We start from the raw sequence: 15,832 nt of genomic DNA on the forward strand, positions 1-15,832 counted from the left end.
AAAGCTGATAACGCCGCTTCACTCCATAAAACAATTCATGCTTCCGCAAAAAAAAAAAAAAGAAAAAACGACAGGCGAAAGCATTGACGGTACATGGCCACTCCTTCAAGAATGTATGTGCGGATAGCGAATCTGCGGTTTCCAAAGAATGACACATTTTAGTTATTGAAAATAAACATATGATTTGACAAAGAAACTTGATCAACGTCATTGAAAACAACTATAGACGTGAAGAGTCGATTGATTTTAAGCGCGTGTTGCTCTAAAGTTACCATTCTACTAACGGGTGCAATACGGGTAGTTCAAAAACGCACATGAAACAAGAAAAAACAAAAAAAAAAAAACACGCTCGAGCGTTTTAGGTTTGCACGCAATTTTGTGACGAGTGAGGAGGCGCTTGAGTGCCTTGTCACTCGTCATTCGGATTATGTCGGATTATGATCAAAGCAGGGAGTCATCTGTGTGTTCTAGCTAATCTTTGTTCACACTACTAAAGCCCATCAATGTGTTTACGTTTGTCTTGTAGTTGGAAGAACAATGGCCGGTCTTTAGTGAACAGGCGCGGTCTCGTACGGCCTTTGCACGGGTCTTAACCTGCGATTGCTCCCCTATTTACTCTATGATAGAAGCGGATGAATCTTATAACGAATTCTTGCACATTTTCAAAGACCTTGATAACATGCATTTTTGCGGTCAAAACAGTAACTGTAAATAGGAAGATAAGGAAGCCAAGGGTAACCCCCCTGCATGTTAAAATGATGCAGAAGAAAGATCGCTTATATAGGGAGTTTGTAACTTAAAGAAAACAGGACAAGTTATTGCGTTTTAAGAAATTTAGGAACGAATTAACGTTTGAACTGAGAAAAGCGAAATCCTCATACTATAAGCAAAAATTTTATGACGCCACAAAACAGCGCCCTGAGGTTGTCTGGAAAGTTATAAATGAAGTTCTAAATCGCAATAAGGTATCTTCTTGTATAGGGGAATTAACCGTAGATGGTCGATCTATGTCGGGAGAGTGTCTGGCAGATTGTTTTAACGCCCACTTTAATGATACAGAGACTACTACCTACGATGACACTGCCATTCGTTAGGTCAGTCATGTCGATGACACTTTTTTCTTAAACCCAACCGACGAGAAAGAAGCTTTTAGTACATTCTGAGGTCTCAGAAAGAGTAAGAGTAGTGATATCGACAAGCTTAAATGAAACCTGTTAAATTTGTAATGGACATTATTGCACCATGCCTAGCGCATATATATAACTTATCATTATCCTCCGGAATTTCTCCCGCAAGTATAAAGTTTGCTAAATTCTCAGCCATATAAAAAGGTAGTGATAAAAACATGGTAAAAAGGTATGGACCTATATCCGTGCTGCCTGTTTTCTCTAAAGCACTTGAGAAAATTATTCTTACACGTCTCGATAACTTTTTTGTAAAACATTGCGTGTTAACAGACAATCAGTTTGGTTTTCGAAAAGGTAAATCAACTGAAGCTGCAGTGTTATTTCAAAAGGAAATTATATTACAAATCATAGAAAAGAGACTTATTACATTAGGTGCATTCATTGATTTTATCAAAGCGTTTTAAATCATGAAATTTTGCTTCCGAAATTAAATCGTTATGGCGTCCGTGTGGTGTGCCATTGGCTTTACTGTAATCATATTTACAAGATCGGAAACACTGTGTTATTATTGACGGTCATTGCTCTCCTTTTCGAAATGGACAGCAAGGCGTGCCGCAAGCCTGTTTTTCTCTGGCAATGATGCTAATGCAGTAATATGCAAAGCAAACTCTGTTCTAGAAAGGTTTTCGCAATGGTATGAGGTAAATCGGCTTAACGTAAACGCAACAAAATTGAAGGCTATTTTATTCAGGGCTACCAATAAACCAATCGTGGTAAATTATACTATTCAACTTGGCTCTTCGGAAATTGAACGAGTAAATAAACATAAAACTTTAGGTGTATTTTTTACGGAGCACTTGACGTGGGAATCTCGTGTCAACTATCTACTCGGTAAACTTTCTTGATTTGTCGGTATTGTCGCTCGTTGTCGGAGTGTTTTACTCCCCAACATTAAGCTACAAATTTACCACGCTCTATTTAAGTCTCACTTAAACTATTGCCATCTCGTGTGAGCTACAACGACAAGAACTAATCTTCAAAATGTACTACTACTGAAAAAAAAAATAGTACGCTATATTGCGGATGTTTCGTATACAGACCACACAGAACCTTTGTTTACAAAATTTAGAATACTTCCTGTTGCGAGCACGTACGAATGCCGTTTACTCTCTGCGATTCGTTTTTCATGTGAAACATTTGTAGATTTCTGTACATTATTTCAGGATTCAAAATGAAGGAAAGTAATGTTATCACATGCAGTACAGAGACATATGTGCTTCCTCAATCTCGCACAAACTATAACTTTCAGTCACTACATTATAATGTACCATGCTGATTAAACAAGTATAAAACTGACAACATAAACATATACACGTTAAACGAAAAAGACATCCGTTTGAACTGTGGGTAGCTTCGCTAAGTGGGATTTTGAATGCACGTTTTTGCTGTGATTTTTTTTTAATGTTTCTTCTTTATATATATATATATATATATATATATATATATATATATATATATATATATATATATATATATATATATATATATATATATATATATAATGTGTGTATAACATATGTTTTTCAGTGTCAAAGCTGCTGCCAATGTAAAGGGATCCCAGACCCAGTCAAGTTGTTTTTTTAACATATTATTGTCTGGCGATCCCTCCAGTTTTCTGGAAAATAAAGATTTGATTTGATTTGTTGTAGTTGCTCCCTGCGCCGCCAGCTCGAAGTGGTCGCTGTAACTCTACGGCTCCTACCGCGCCTTAATTCTTTCTGAGAGGTACCTCCTCCTCACCGAGTTATCCTCTTTTCTGCGGGGTTGGGTTGGACAAGCTTCAAGAGTAATTAGACCCAGAGGTCACGAGGCCGGCTGCCTGCAAGGACTTATGCAAAGCACTTCTATTTGTTTGTCTCCTCAAGAAGCCAGTTTGTATTAACAAGCAAATAAATATCGCAAGCTGAAACTTATATCAATCGGCTCACTACAACAATTTGAAGCAGATATGATTCGACACATTCGCACTTACAGTGATCGGGCAACTGTTGGTCAGGAAGGCCCAAGTGCCGTTGGGAATGACATTGTGGTTGGACACCCATGCAGCTAAATAGCGAAACCGAAGGCCATAAGGAAAACCGCTATCTAGCCGGTCATAGAAGAACATGGCAGGGCTTCACTGGGCACTCTCTCTTGATTTTATATCGCAACACTGATTGCAGGGACCTGCAGGAACGAACGAGAAGAGCGAGGAAACCTCACGAGTTGCGATCCTGAACCGGCTTGCTAGAAGAGCGTCACAGCTGAGACTGAGTGAATGAAAGCGCCGAAAAGAGTGGGGTGCACGAGTGTCTCGAGACACGGCTTGAGTCCCGCTCAGCTCGTGCGCTTGCTTTGGCATTGCTATCTTTGCTCCAGTCTCAGCTGAGACCCTGTTTTTTGCCAGTCGACCCTGCCTGCTTATCATTAATGGGAAAGGAAAAGGATCACGGTTGGTGCAAAGCGTAAAGTGGAAGTTTGGAGTCGTTGCATTATTTAAGCTACTCCATGAAAGTTGATTGTCTTGCATTGTGCTTATTTCAATAAATTGCTATCTCCAAATTCTGGTATAAAAACATGATTTTTGTGCAAGGCTCGTCGAATTATGAGGTGAAGAAGAAAAGTAGCCTCCTGCGTGAAGTTCTGATTTCCAAAACTTTTTGTTCGCGTTCCGCTCAATGAAAAGCCTGCGGAAAGGGCTTCATCACGCGCATTGTATAGCTGCGCTGCAGAGTGTTTCCGCTACATAGAAGTCATTTCCTTTCATTCCCGTCACCATGGCAACAAACACCCAATGTATGGAAGTAAGCACGGTACCGCCGCGTGAAGCCAACAAGAGCTTATGCCATTTTACGAACGTCGTCTCCTAGTAGGGGATCGATGACCGAGTGGGTTAGTGCACACCAGCTTGAAGCACGTGGAGGGAAAGCTCGCGCTGCAGAACACAGAATCCTGGGTTCAAATGCCCACCCCTGCCCGTTTCGATCAAGATGAGTGTCGTACCGGCTCCGGTCATGTATCACTACTGCGTGGTGCACGTTAAAGACCCTAGGCTAGCGGTTGTACCGCATTGGCAGAATTGCTCATCAAGAGCTGAGGCACCAGACGCCCACTGCGCCAAACTAACTTCCGGCTGTATACAAGGGGATCGGTGGCCGAGTGGTCTAACGCACACCAGCTCGAAGCACGTGGAGCGAAAGCTCGCGCTTCAGAACCCAGGGATCCTGGGTTCGAGCCCCACCCCTGCCCGTTTCGATCTGGATGAGCATCGTACCGGCGTGCAGTCGAGTATTACTACTGCGTGATGCACGTTAAAGACCCCACGCTAGCGGTCGTACCGCACTGGCTATATTTCTCATCTACAGCTGGTAGACTCGTCGCCCCTGTGAGGCAGACCAAGTTCTAGGCTCTATAAACACACACAAAACCCCAATTATTAAACATACACAGACGAATTCGCTTTGCTGTCTACTACAGTCTTAGAAAAAAGGGTCCGAATAGTCCTCCTTAAATGGAGGAACGAGTCTGATACATATGTTCCTTCAGAAATGGAGCAACTTTGCCACCTTCAAAAAGGGAGGAAAGTTGCTCCTCCGTCGAATTGGAGGCACATTTCAAAATGGCGGCTCCAAATCGAGCGCCTATTGTAGGTCCTTCCGGCACGCTATCGACGATCCACCAGTACCACCGCAAAGCAAAGTGTTCCGATAGTCACCGGACAGGCAAATGCCTCCCACCCACTGGCGGTCTGCCACTGCTTTGTCGGCAATACTTGACAGAAGGGCACCGCGTTCGCCGCCTAACAGCGACGAAGCCCACCCAAATCGAGCCGACAGTTCCAGGGCATGATGAGCACCGAATCACCACAGAACACGAGCTTTGCACGTCGTATATTTATTGGAAAATCCGGCTACCCATGCAAGTGAGGAAATCCGCGCCCCGAATCATATTTCGCGGCACGAACAACAACAAACACACACACAGACACACAAATTTGCCGAAACGCATCGCCACAATGGTCACTCAATTTCGCGTTACTTATTCGTGCTCGTTCTCATATCGCAATTACTCCGTCGCAAAGCCCAAAAAACGGATAGGAGCTCTAGGACCGATCGTAATCCCACGCAACCGATACGGTGCGCCGAAGGATTCTTTACAACTCGCCAAAAGTATGCTACCGGCTGATCCGAACCTCGGGTACCTCAGGCGAAAGGAAATACGAAGACAATTGCACCGTCCACGGCCAGATGGCGCGCTCAAGCAAACTCCAAAAGCACTGGATATATAAATATTATCTAACGTTTAAAGCAAACTACTCCAGGTGGTGCTGTTACCGTCCAATTCAATATTTTTAAGAAAAACAATGTCTCACTCTAGTGATACCCAAATTCACTTCCACGCTCCCCATTGCTTCGCACAGGAAGTCTCTTTGTACATACACATTACGCACGCAAAGCACTGAACAACATGGACACATACATGGCAACCCTGGATAGGCAGTATTTCAAATACAAGTATTTGAAATACGTATTTTAAATATTTTGTGTATTTTGCATTCGTATATAAATACAAATTGGGTAATGCATTTGACATGCGTATTTAAATACTAAAACATGGGTATTTCAAATACAATTGTAATTAAATATAATTTTGTGTGCGAAAATACATCCCTCAAATTTATTGCAACAACTCATTTTCCTCAGCCTAAGACACGTCCAGAGCAGGAAGAAAACTAAGTTCTGCACCGAATGCAGTGTCTCTCAATCAAGCACAAGCGTTTAGTGACTTTGTGATTACGGTGCTAGTCCAGAGCAAGAATAGTGACGAAATCGACGTTCACAGGCAGACTGGCTAAATAAGTGCCTGTTACAACGTGTGATGCTTTCCAGCCTGATTTCCATCCATATTTTTGCCTGGAACATTCTAAATGCGCGGGTCGTCCAGATTTTCGTAACTGGTGCGAGTTGCAACAATAAAAAATCTCTAGCTAGTGCTGTGCGTCTCGGTCGTCTCGGTTCTTTGTTGGTCTATAGCAAAATGTAATCGATAAAAAAAAAAAGCTGCTTGAAGCTCCGTACCTTTTTCACCTATTACGTCCAAGCTGATTACATTTTGTTTTGTGATTATATTTCTATACCGTTACTAGAGCATCGCACACTAACGCCCGAGTGTGCGATGCAAAATTCAAATGTCGACGGACCCATAAACCCATTGCAGGTGCCCTCAAGTCGCCGACGCAAATATTGAGGAATGTATTTGGGAAAGTATTTGGAGGAGACCAAATACATTTGGTTGTATTTATATCTTGTACTTAAATGCTTTCTTGGAAATGTAATTAGATTTGTATTTAAATACATTTTTACGAAGTATTTTGTATTTGTATTTCAATACATATTTGCATGTATTTTGCCCATCCCTGATGGCAACATTATAACAGCGCATACATATATAACACGCCACAAAACCCCTCATCACTGACACCAACGGTTGTACCAGTGGTATATATACCGGGCAAATTTACGGCACCTATTTCCGCAATGACTGCCCAAGAAGGAATAATAATGCAAAAACATTACTGCTCTCGCTCGAAAATCTGCAGCTAAGAATGTTTTTAAACGTTCGAAGGCATATATCTCCACGTATAATGTAAGCGTAAGCATGGTAATTATTTCGTGTAGTCGATAAAAGAATCCCAGCCGCCGGCACAAAAAAAAAAGAAAAAAAAAAAAAAGAATACGCGCATATGGGTGAGCGCTTGTGCGCCCTGGTGTGTCCGCTTCCCCGCGTAGCAACTCCGACCGCCCATATATGCGTCCAGAAAGTTCAGAACGACGCGAGACAGTCTTGTTTTCTGGTTCTAGTCGAGAGAAAAACAAGAATAAAGGCTGAACCACATGTAAGCGATTAAGCAAGTGACGGTGACAGCGACGAGAGTCGGCGACGAGCGACGGAGATTTCCCACGGTCGCTCTTGGCTCGGTCGCTCGTCACGTACCGCTCGGTTTTGGATTTCTAAAAGGCGTCACTCATCGCCTTGGTCGCTCGCTCCCGTCGCTTTCATGCGGTTTGCCCCACCGCGCGACTGACCGAGCGCCAGCGAAGCGGGTCGCCGTACGTCGCCTGTCCTGCCGTTCGCCAAATTTTTATTTATTTATTCATGATACCTAGAAGGTCCATTACTGGACATTACACAAAGGGGGGGGGGGGGGGGATTTGGTCAGATTACAGTATAGTCAACACTTAAAAAAAAAAAAAAAGAACAGTACCAACAGGATAGCAATATCAAAACTGAAACAACACTTTAACAAAATTATGCATTATACAGATTGTAGGGTCCAAGCACATATAACACTTCATTATGTGGGCAAGAACATCACTGTAATCTAAAACTAAAGAGTAGTTAAAAAATCTAAGGCAGCTACTCGGAATGCGGTAGGGTTGGAAAGTGCGGTTATGTGATCGGGAAGAGAATTCCAGTGCATGATTGCGCGTGGTAATGAGGAGTTATTAAAGGCAGATGTATGACCGAAAATGCGCTTATAACTTCGGCTGTTAGTTAAACGACGAGATGTTCGGTTAGGAGGCTCAAGCAGGGGGGCGATAACGTTAGGGTTAGAATAGCGTGATTTATGAATGATGCATAAAAGGGCAGCGGTGCGACGTATTTCAAGTGGTTGTAAGAGGATAGAGTTTTTAAGAAGGGAGACACTCGCTTGGCGAGAGTAGGTTGATGTTATAAAACGCTCGCTCGTGCGGTTTATACTTGGAAAATCACCGTCGCTCGTCGCCGACTCTCGTCGCTTGTGCCGTCGCTCGCTAAATCGCTTACATGCGGTTGAGAAATGAAGTGCGAGTGCGCGGATAGCTTTCATCGGTGCTCATCGTGCGTGAGAGCTCGTGGGACGTTACGGTGACGCGTCGACGATCACTGCAATACGTTCGCGCGAAGCTGAGGTGTAGCACCAGGCAAAATGGCTACCGCAGGTTCTCACATCGTAATTTTTGCAGGGTTTCTGATTATGGCGTTTCTGAAGGAAGATCGAGGTAAGGAAACTAGAGGCAGAGGTATTCGAAATGTGCCGTTAGGTTTTCATAATGCTTCCGGGGGCTAGCGAAAACTCAAACAACGCAGCGAACCCCCAGCTCAAGGTCTGCTGCACTGCGTGACAGTCCTGGCAGCCTGGCATCCTCCAGCTAAGGGTCTTGCATTACATTTATAATTGCCCGGTATATATTCCTGCGTCAATTTAGGGGCGGGGGTACGGCGGTTTTGACCTTCCCATTTAAACTCTGCTTGTGCAACCTTTCAAAGGTAATAAAGCCTGGTCGCAATGCAAGAGGTAACCGTCAGGATGTAGTCATACAGTGCTACAGTTTAGTGTCTTAGTTTTGTCTTGTTTACCAAGCAGGGTGCTCAATGTATACACTCAGCACACGTCTGTGTGCTTCCCCAAACTCTTATGCTGGGTCAATCTTAACTTATCACCCCGTCTCAATCACATGAATCCTCTGTAGAACATTGGAACTTCTTCTTAACCGTGCTGTATTAAAGACCCCTGCAACAACTTTTTGACTTGTTTTTAATCTGCACCGAACCTGAGTACACTGAACGTAGTAACTTAATGAAACTGTTCTTTTCTCGAATTTCGCTTTCTTTGAAAAGTTATAGGCAAATTAAGATTACGAAAACAACAAAAAAATAACGTCCTTCATGACGTCCTTGGCCGCTTGAGTGGCCGTGAATGAGAGGAGGGGTAGTGAGCTCAGCGAGCGCTCACGGCTGCCGCACTCCGAGCCGACTGCTCGAGAGGGCGCCATTAAAGCATGTTCTAGATAGGCTGTTTGAAGCGGGCAGCCAAAGCGGCTCGCATTGCATTTGCTGCGCGATTAAACGCTAATTCGGCATGATACTTCATTGGCCATAAACGACAGCAAACACAAGGTAAAAATCAGTTCAGAACGGGAGCCACTTCGCGCTGCCATACTGCCAAAAGGCCAAATCGCAAGCCAAACCTGCGCCCAACCCTGTACCGGTGCGTCGGATACTCGCACCGGTACAGGGTTTGGCAGTATCGCGATACAAATGTATCGGGATAGTATTTCAGAAATACATTTCGTATCTGTATTTCTGTATTGCGATACATTTTTGCACCAGTATATGCATCCCTGTATCAAAATACATTTTGAATGTTCCTTTGTATCGCGATACAATCAAGATGAAATGTATTTCGTTACATTTCTTGAGAAATACCCCCTCCCCCCCCCCCCCCCCCCCCCCCCGAGAAAAAAAAAAGAATGTGCAAACGCCTTTTTTTTTTTACTTCTGAGGGCACCAAAGTCAAGGAAATGCTGGGGCATTGTTACTATGCTGACCAAGGTGCCTGTTGATTGTGAAAACTATTTTTCTGTGTCCTCTTCTCTCTTCTGAGAAGTGTTGCGTAGTCGGAAACTCGAACCAGGTGGCGTGCCAGGAGTGGAGTCAGAGCATCTTCTGCCGCAGGTCCTTAGGTAGGTATTTCTTGAGTCATTGTTTGCTGGCATCCAACTCCCGCTGCTAACCGTCTCTCTCGCCTTAGCGTACAGAGTACACCCAGCCGGCAAAGCTGAGTCACAGTCCGTTGCAGCACGAGCCTAGCGGTGGTTGACTTGAAATAGCATGGAGACTCATGCTGTGAAGTTCAACACATATTCTAATGCATCTGGGGCTGCGCCCGTAACATTGCACGGCTCAAGGGTACGTCATCAGCCGACGTGAACGTGACCCGCTGCTCTGGTGATCCGAAACCCAGAAGGAGGCCAGAACTGACCTCGCTGTGCTATCCCAGACTACGTTCCCGCGACTCGCCTCGAGACCGCCGTTTTTCGGACAGCTCGCACATGTGCCGGCAATATCAGCTCGCTATCTACGATGTCTCTGTTTGGATAATGCTAGGAAAAGCTTGAGGACTGCACTCCGTGCGTCGGTGGCGGAGGGTTGGTAGTAAGGACCTTCAGAACAGGGATGCTACCGTATCGTTTTTTTCAACCGTAACAGAAGATAAGACATGTATTCCAAGATGCTTCAGGTGGTCCACTATTCCCAAAAATTCCAAATGACACTGCATGCACGATCTTCAACTAGGTAACCTAAACCTAAAGTACGTATTGTCCTTTCATACAGTAGCGTGGTAAAGTGTCATGTTCAAGGCCACACCTACAGATAAAAAATACTAGTTCATTCCACAGTGACATCGTGTGATCAAGGTTGACAGGATTCCCTTGTCAGACAGACAGGATGTCATGGAAGGGACCGCGGTCAGCCCTTGATGGAACGTTATTTGGGGCCCATTGAAGACTCCTTGTCGTCCGAAACCACTACCTTTAAGGCAAAGTGTCAAGCCTACAGGAAAGTAATTTCGGGATCGAAAACATGTCCACTTCAAACTTCAAGCTTCATCTCAGTTGGCGTCTCAAAAAATTTGGAAAATGTATTGCACTATCAGTATTTCTGTATTAGTATTTCTGCTCTCCCTAAAATGTATTGCTGTATTTGTATTTCCAAATACTTTTCGCCTCTTTTTAAAATGTATTTCCGATACGTATCGCGATACATTTTTACAGATGTATCTTAGTATCAGTATTTTAGCTACTATTTTAATGTATCCCAGTATTTGTATTTCCAAATACATTCTTGAGTATTTCTGCCCAACCCTGCCGGTATACCACCGCAGTGCCGCGGCATATATCCGGGACCTTGCTGTGCTCGCTGTTCGTCGGTGCCTGATCCCATGAACTACACCTTTCTAGTATGCACCGCCTTTTTTACCGCTTGGTGGCGGGTATGTCACGGGTCATTTCTTGTTTCCGTACTTTATAAACTGCATTTGTTTCTTTCCTCATCTAAAATACTGAACAAAAACCACTTTCATGAACAATTGAAACGGTATGCGCCACTTATAATTTGTATTTCAACTAAAAATAAAAAAAAAGCTTTTCGGGGCTCTGACCTGTAGTTAGGCCAAAACCAAAAGACCTCACATATCGTGCGATTTCGGCACCGCGGGTCGCCCCTGTAGGGGGAGGAGGTTTCCGCGTCGTCCGGTTAAAATATGACGCACTGATAATTAGTTACTAGGGAGTTTTAGTAGACCGTGTTTCCCGCTCCGCTAGCCCTCCGCTACGAAGAAACCGCCACTGCGCCTGCGCGCCGATGGCCTTGGCTGTAGAGTTCCGGGTAGCGGACGGGCTTAGCGGAGCGGGAAACACGGTCTACTAAAACTCGCTACTGTCTCCGTGCCCGCTGGCTTGCCCGAACCCCAAGAGACGTGGAAACCGCAAAAAGGTTAGACGCTTAAATATGATTGCTGGGCCCCTTAACTTTTCTGGAGGAGAATGACATACTCTTGCAGTCCCAGCTCGGCTTCTAGCCAAATCGCAGCTATACGAGACTGCCCTTGCCACAGTTATGCATTACATCAGTGCAGACTTCTACCGTACGCATTACAAGTAATCAAATTACTTGTAATCGATTACTTTTTGGAGCAATTTTGTAATCAGTTCATTACTTTAATTAGGCAGTAATCACAAGAGTAATCTGATTACTTTTTGAAGTAATAAAATTAGTTGTAACCGTTACAATTTTTCCACGTGACCCCCCCCCCCCCCCCCCCCGGCACACGCTTTCTTTTAAGAAATGACAAAAATAGAATTGGCATTCTTCTCGAACGGAAAGAAGAAAGATTTTTGCGGAGCTGTGGGAAACGAGGTCAATCTCTTTCTATGTACAGTTTCCGTTAAATGTCCCCTTTTTTTTTTTTTTTGCGAGCTGGAATTGGGAGTGGGAATCCCCAGGGAAGACACAGTGCATGACAAAGGCCATTCAGGGCGAAGTTTGAGGAAACAGAATGTAGCTTTGTGAGTCCTTCGTTCAAACTAGCCCCCTCACGTACACACACACAGAAATAAAAAAAATAAAAAAATCATGCTTAGGGTACCTACTCGCAGCCCGTAGGAGAACCAGAACCGAAGAATGCCTAAAGCGGATGCAAAATATAACAAAGGCAGTTGAAATGTTTCCCCATTTTCCCTACGTGGTCTTTGTGACAAGCAATGTTTCGTGTTGAGAAGTGGTCGGGGCGATCTCTTCCGCTAATGGATACTACACATGATCCGTTTCAAATGCTGGAGCTTCTGCTCTTTTGTATAACATGCGAGCTCATCCACATGTGAATAATAAAATGAGCGACGCAAACTTTGAGCGACAACCCTTGCTCAAGCTTAACAAGATCTACCCTCCGCTCCCCCCCGCCCACACACACACTGGCGAACGCCCAAATTATTAAGCGTCTTCAAACGAATTCTATGGTTGTGTCCGCATTGTGAAGGTGCAACGACCACAAAGAGGGAGCCAGTTTTTCTTCTTCAATACTTGTGCAAATGTGAAATATAGACCGTTCCATTAGGGTCATAGCAGAGAGGGTAAAAGAGAAAAAATGCACTCCTCTCTCACCCCGGACGACGTCCGCTCCGCCGAGTGGGCTGTAGCTAGCGTCCGGCTGGCGTGCAAAGTCTGTTTAAAATCGCGTCATTTTGGAACTTTCAAGCGCAGATGCGCAGATTTTGGTATGCCAGTTGTCGCGTAATATTATGCTGGATAAAAGGACTCACAAGGTCCAATTGCGCTGTTACCTGCGTGCAAATAAAAAAGAAATAGGGAGAACTGTGTCAGATTGGCCGGTCTCTTTGGGGAAAAGTAAATCCGGTTGCTGTACCTTTTTTACTGTACAAAGTTCGTAGTGGTGTAGGCCTTTATCGACCATGAGTGGAAGTCTGAAATAATAAATAAAACGTGCTCTCCTGCCGCAATACACGCAGTAGTTGAGGGTAGTACTGCCGGCTCACTCAACTGCTATTTAAGTAACGGAAAAAAGATATGCTACTTTGATCATTTAGCAAAATAGAACGACAGAGAGCTACCCTACTGAAAAAAAAACCATTTGAAATTCAAACGGGTGGCAAACTGGTAAATCAAAAGGGTGCAAACTTGTCGACCCGTTTGGATCAAACGTGATTATGGGATACGGGTAGCCGTTTGAAACGGTACCCGCTCGAAACGGTACCCATTTGATACAGGTGCCCGTTCGACCTTGCACGTGACCACACGTTTGAACGTGCCATTCGAATCGGGAAATTATGCGCTAGCCCTAAACGGGGATCGTCTGGTAGGTTAGTTATCTTAAACTTATTTAAGAGGTTCCGAAACTCATAAACCTATTTATAACATGAAGGAAATGCGTAGAACAAATGTTCTCACGTAGGTGCTTGCAAATGGACAGGAAAACAGACACAAAAGATTGTTTTCAATTCTCCTCAAAGTTTATTACGTCTTCTGTAGACAGTACAAACGTGCAAGCGATCTGTGAAATGTGAGAGGCACTCTAAGCTTTTATACAACTGAGAAGATAGCAAAGCAAACAAGAACCGAGGTAATTTTAGACTATAAAGGTAGACTTTCGGGAAATTATTCGCCCGGCTGCCGCGAGAATAGTGGCTGCATAATTATATAGATAATCTGGAAGAGTACGAGTAGAAGAACGGTCAATCGTTGCCAAGAAGTAGGTTGCAGTGCACTTACCATAAAAATAGCGGACTTTAAAGATGTAATCCGTGATATTTGTCGACACGGTCAAAGCAGGACAACCACACAAACACAAATGAGAGGGAACGGCTTCTTGGAAGTTTCAACACGATGTGGCGCACAAGCTGTCAGTTGCCGAACCCAACCAAACCGCGAGAATTCCTGACTTCTTTGAAGAATCGCTTGTTGCCGATATAGACGTAGGACTTTTCGAACACTGATAGCTTTGGTGCACATCCAATACGTTGTCGAGAGACATCCTAATAAGACCGCAGGGTTAGGCGACAGATCGAAGCAGGTGGACGCGCGAACTTCGAGCTGGAACTGACAACAAGCAGACAAAGAAAAAGGCGGCTGCTAGGCGCACCCTTCCGGATCTCGATGCTTATCAGCGTGTAGCTCGCGCGCGGCAGCGGGTCACGTGACGGGTGACAAGAGAGGAGGGAGGGGGCGAGGACCACAGGGACGGCCCCTCTCCCGCTCCCCAGGCATTCCAGTAAAAAGTGTTTTTGTAGCCTCGAAAAAAAAACAAAAAAACACGCGCGCGCGCATTTTAGCACGCTCGAACCTTGGAAATGGCGGCGGGGCGGCCAGAAGCTCGGCTTGCGCCCGAGCGAAGAAAGTACTCAGCGCGAGCTCGTAGTTTGACTGCTGCAACGGCGGGCGTGCTCTCGCAATGCTCGATGTTTTTGCAGCGCGTGTACGCGTGCTACCTTCTCTGCGTCTTTAATTAAAGTGAAACGGAGTCTAGACGTACATTCTTTCACGCGGTCGCGTCTTCTCCCTTAGCGAAAAACCGGGGCTCTTAGAGTATACTTTATTTGCACTTCCAGAAGTATGCTTGATGCTCTAAATTGGCCGGTTTTTAGTATACTTCTGACACACTTCAGAAGTAGCATTTCGCCATACTTTTAGTATACTTCTAAGCATACCTGTAAGAGGCATTTTAGTATACTTCTTACGCACTTCAAAAGTAACATTTCGCTATCCTTTTAGGATACTTCTAAGCATGCCTGCAAGAGGCATTTTAGTACGCTTCTTACGCACTTCAGAAGTAACATTTCGCCATCCTTTTAGGATACTACTTCTAGTACACTTCTGAGCAGAATTTTAGTATGCTTTTATGCAGGCCTTTAGTACTATAAATTGTACCCCGGATTTAACTTGGAAGCAGGCTTTCAAATATAATCGGGGGTACACTTAATAGAACTTTTAAAGCATTTCACCAATTCATTCCTCACCATTTCCAGATAAGAAAAGTAGAAAATTATATTGATTTAGCAATTGCAGTGGTTTGCACTTATCGAAACTGAAATACATTATGTTACAGGCTTTAATGTAGGCGAATTCAAAGTGATGACAAATTAAAGTAAGAACTTTTTATTAAACAAATATTTTTTCAATAGAATGAACACATGTTGCCTACAACAAACACATACGATGGAACAAAAAACTTAATACTTTTAGTGGCTTACAAATATCACAGATGCACTTAAAGCTTTATAAACAAGCTCTTATTAGAAGAAAAAAATAATTATAAACTATCATGCTGAAGAAAAACGAGCAAAAATAGTATTGCACCGGTTAATATAAAACCTACAATATTTATCATCTACCATGACTGAAGTAACATCACCTACATGACTGAAGTAAAATGAATGGAAAAAGTTAATGCACTTGTTAAATAAAATCTAAATGAATCGCTAATCAGATTTAAGAGAAAAAAAAAAGCCAATGCGCAAAATGAATTAAAATGAAAGCTAATTTTTTTTTTCATTCTGCAGTTTTCTTTTGTGTATTGGAGGCTTTGTTTTGAGTGTAGGAAGCATTGCTGCACTTCCTTTGCAGGTATTCTTTCACGGACTTCCGAGTTTCTCCAGGGAATTGACAGTAACAAAAGCTGAAAAGAGAAGACAATAGACAATTAAGAAAGTTGCCTTAAGACTTCATATTTTCTTAATACTACTTAAAATTATACTTCAGGTCCACATAATTTTAGAAAATTTCACAAAGAGAAACCAACAACAAAAAGTTAATCATCTAAATATATT

This window comes from Ixodes scapularis, unplaced genomic scaffold (genome assembly GCF_016920785.2).
Source record: "Ixodes scapularis isolate PalLabHiFi unplaced genomic scaffold, ASM1692078v2 PGA_scaffold8__174_contigs__length_109621045, whole genome shotgun sequence".
Lineage (NCBI taxonomy): Eukaryota > Metazoa > Arthropoda > Arachnida > Ixodida > Ixodidae > Ixodes > Ixodes scapularis.